We start from the raw sequence: 4,618 nt of genomic DNA on the forward strand, positions 1-4,618 counted from the left end.
TGCTGGAACTGAAAAGGAGTCTATGCCATACACAATATAGTTTAAGGGAAATATTTTTCCAGCTTTGTGGGAGGGGGAGAATTGTGACTTTTATGGCAGTTTCCTTTCTTGACCTCTGTACCGCCTGTGTTGTCACAGACTCCTGCCCCCTGCTGGTCAAGGGGCTACTGAAGGACCCGCCTACACAGAGTTGCTACAAATATGGTGTTCATCTGTGTCAGTTTGTAGTTAATTGTGCCGTTCAGGCCAAAAACATTTCAGCAATGAGAGGAGCTGCAATAGTGGGGGCGCATTTCTTCAGGTACTGAGATGTTGAAAAGAAGAAATATGACCTATGAAGTGTTAAGTAACAGATCCATTAATTTGACGGCTTAACACTAGAAATACGCTGTTGACGTTAGTACTCCACCAGAAATGTGTTCTTGCCTGAATTTGATTGGTCAATGCAGCGCCTTCGCTGCGGCTTTTAAATGAATGAGGGGACTAATGTCAGAATGAATGTACCCTAATGCATCATTCATTGTCGATGTCAATGTCAAGTAATTTTTCTTTTCATTCTTATTAATTGAGTTCAATACGTTTTGGTATTTGTTTTGCGGAGAATCTAAAAGACCACTATCCATTATACAAAGTGGTGTAAGCAACAGTAGTTTTTAGTTGATAATTACAAGGAATTCATAACGAGTGTTATCTGCAATAAATATTATAGGGTCAACAAATGTGTTAATTGGCATCTATAAACAAAACTTCCCACCTTCTGTTCACTCTGTCTCCAGCACCTCAAACTTTACGTCAGAGGCCCAAGTTCCCCCTGCGTCGCCTTATCTTCCTGTGACACAGCACCAGGTGAGGGCTAATCTGGTGTCATTAACTTCCCCCACTTTTCTGTGGCTCGTAGAACAAAGGGATGGGTTTGTTTACCACCAGTGGACTCCGTCTTTCCAGAGCCATGTGGGCGCAGGGGACAACACACTGCCACAGTTCCTTTCAAACATCTTTCTGCAGATAGGAAGGAAGGGAAAAAAATCACATCAGAGGGTGGCGGAGGTGTTGGAGAGATAATGGTTAACAGTGATGGCACATATGGCTGTTGTTCGTGCCCTGCATTTGCAGTTTAGCTGAGGCCAAACAAACACCCACATCAGCCAAATACACGTCTCAGAAGGAGCGAAGCAGTCGGGAATATGACTGCAGACACTGACCCACTTTTGAGTTTTCTTGCTGTGCTCACTGAACTGACACTCGGATTCAAAGAAATGTCAACACTCAATATTCATCAGTCAGGAAATTGGCTGAGGTGATGCACACTTAAACACGCACGTACACACAGTGAGAGTGAAGCAGCTGAATGCCCTGCACCATCCGTGGAGTCAAACAAAGGCTGCTGTAGACTCTTGAGAATAAGCATTATGCCAAATCAATACGCTTTCCTTGAATTCACCCTGAAGATGATCAATATTTTTCCTGCCTCTTTCACAACAATACTCTTTAGTCTCAAGACCTCTAAAACACATTGTTAGACTTCAATTCTCAGTTCCTGTTTGCACTTTACAACACATGCTTTATCATCAAGAGTGTTGTTGACTAGACGAAGGTTAGATTTATTTTACTTCGTTCATTATTTGTTCTTTGTTTTTAAAGACCACACCAATGGTTTTGTACATTTTGGCCCATTAACAATAAATTCATATTTGCAGTTTTTGATGGATTTCCTACTCTTTAGGCAGCAATTTCCTTTCAGTGCATTTACAGAGACTACAAGTTGCTTGAGATTGGTAATCCATCACACTGAGCATTTATTTTATGTTTTGTCAGTGCATAATTATGTAGCATTGCAGTGGAACGTTTCATTTCGAAATCCTTCATAGTGGTGCATTCAAGGACACTTCAGTGTCACAGAAAGGATAATTATCTGCTGAAGACCATTGCATCTTTTAACTATGTTGGAAAATCAAATCAAATAAATAAAAACAATATGCAGACATGGACACTGAAGAGGACTAATCACTTTCATCGTTCCTTCAATTAAAAATGTTGTTCAGATCTCTTACTGTTAAGAGCGTCTTTTTATGCAGGTAGAGTGAGTTACCCCTGCTCACAACTGCATTACCACTTTGACAAAAGAAAACCAAAAAATGTGAAGGATTACCTTTCTTAAATATATTTTAAAGTTATATTTTCTGCCAGTTAACAGAACTGAAGCCACTGACTGTGTGGAAAAGAGAAGAACAATCTACAAACTCAAACTCACATGTTGCTCTGGTTGGCATATTGAAAAATGGTAGATTATGGGGTAAAACATGCAAATTCAATGGTATCGTCCTTTAAAATATTCTTTTTGTGTTTATCTGTTTATCCCTGTGTCCTGTATATATCCACATATATACTAGTAATAGTTGCTGTGAAGTTTCCTGGAAATATGTATGTAATTTGTTACTAATAATAGGGAAAATAGACATTTCCTCGAAAAAACTACTGTATTAAAATCAAAGTAAATATTCAATATTCATACTTTATTCTTTATATATGTTGAATTGTATTCTTGCCTGTAGACAAATTTCCCATTTCCAATTAATAGGTATTAATTGGAAGTGTACCAATTAAATTAAATTAAATTAAATTAAATTATTTGGATCAAATTACATATGTGCAGTTCTTTCCAGGAACCTGCTTTGAAATTATTAGGAAATGATGGACCTTTAAAATATAGCGTTACCCATGTTTTATGTGTTACTTTTACCCCTTTCAAACACTCATGTGTATAACATGGGATGTTGAACATAGCTGGAGATTCAAGATGGTGTATAGTGAGAATGATCTGGTTTAACTTGATAAAAGTGGTAAAGGTAGTAACCCATGTTCACCCACCAACAGCAAACACTTCCTAGTTTGTAGCTTCAAAGGGGTAAAGCTGTATCAGTCAAGCTGAATGTGCAATTATAATTTTAAAGGGCTTACAGATGTTTAAAATACATGTATAAATAAATGTACCATATCTCATTTGGAATCCCTTTGACAGATTAGAAAGCTGCTGTGTTCAATGTTAATGGCTCAAGTTGACATATTTCTTTCAATGACACAACAAAAGAAAATATGAAAGCAGCTTTACATGAAGCCGAACATTTTTTTAAATGCCTTTTTGAAGGAATGTTTCATGTTTGTTCAGATGTTTGTCTCTACATTATATTTTGTGTGTTCAGCTTTCCTAAATAAATTATATGACACATTCACTCTGGTTTATGGGGTTATTGTTTTATGGTTTGTTCCTGTTTCAGTTATAGAACAGCTCACATGAGGGAGGGAGAGCTGACGACACTCTCCTCATGAAAAGGGGGATGCTTTTAGTCACCCAAGGGTTACAATGAGGTGGTTAGAAAAAATGTATGTTAATGTAGTGCCCTCACATTTCTCATTATACAAACCTGTGCCTGTGTTCCTGTTTGTCTGCTACAAGCTAGACATGACCTACTTCTGTCACTCAAATGTACAAACACAGGCAGCTAACACTCCATAGACAGAAAAACAACATCAATCAGCCCTGACCCCTGAATGTGCTGACATTAAAATAACCCAATTCATACCTGAAACCAAAATGGATCTCGTGTCAAGATATGCTGGAATATAATGATATTTTCTTTGTCTGCAACAAAATCAGATATTGCAAAATCATCATCACGTCCTTCACATTTATGTTATTTTGAATTATAATGTTTTGTTGCACAACAGGCGAGAAGGCAGATTCATGCACTTCTTTTTTTAATGAAGACTTTAATCTGACAGCAGCTATTGTGCCTCTGCAGCGTGAATAAAACCACCGAAAATGTGGACAGAGTCATACATGTCATGCATTTGTTTTTTTGTCATTGAGAAATTATGCACATACAAAAGCCCAAATGCCCACTTTCACAATTGTCCACGATTGCATGGATATTATATCAGAATCAGAATCAGAAACTGTTTATTGCCAAGTAACATACATTACAAGGAATTTGCCGTGGTCTGATGGTGCTATTGTTTCGTGCAGTGACCAGAATAAAGTAAAGTGTCCAGTAGGGGGTGGGTGCGTTAATGTAATGCAGGGGGGACAGGGGTGATGTACGTTAATATAACGTATAACTTGTGTTTGTGTTCTGGGGGGGGTCAGTGTGAGTTTGTCAGGTGAAATACATGCCCCGTGTGAGGCTGGAACTCACGACCTTCAGATTATGAGACTGACGCGCTGCCTACTGCGCCAACGAGGCCAAATTTTTCTTTATTTTAGGTGTATTTTACAGGTGAACAACAATGTTTCAAATGTTCATCCTATATTGCAAAAGCAGACTGCACCATTCACACTTTGAAGTTCCAGTGCCTGGCCTTGTATTACAGCTCCTACATTGATGAAATTATATTGGGTTGGGCATAATAACCCCAGGCTATGAAGCCTATTAGTGTGCTGTGATTTCTAAAATTCCTCAGTCTGGATTCATCGACAAACACTTTGAGCACATTTACCTTCAGGGCCAGCAGCAGAAACAGCCGGCTGGTATAGATTTGATACAGCAGCAGCAGCATTCATGTCTTATCCAAGAAACAGAAACAGTTCAGTCTAGAGTTTAGTGAGACTCTGAGTGTTTCT

General features: G+C 38.4%; 1 non-coding gene across 1 annotated transcript; it reads right to left on the reverse strand.

Moving 5' to 3' along the window:
- Positions 1 to 4,168: 4,168 nt before the first annotated feature.
- trnam-cau (transfer RNA methionine (anticodon CAU)) lies at positions 4,169 to 4,241 on the reverse strand. Its single transcript has one exon. It is a non-coding gene; the product is annotated as a tRNA-Met (tRNA).
- Positions 4,242 to 4,618: the final 377 nt, after the last annotated feature.

The sequence above is a fragment of the Enoplosus armatus genome, chromosome 7 (genome assembly GCF_043641665.1).
Source record: "Enoplosus armatus isolate fEnoArm2 chromosome 7, fEnoArm2.hap1, whole genome shotgun sequence".
Classification (NCBI taxonomy): domain Eukaryota; kingdom Metazoa; phylum Chordata; class Actinopteri; order Centrarchiformes; family Enoplosidae; genus Enoplosus; species Enoplosus armatus.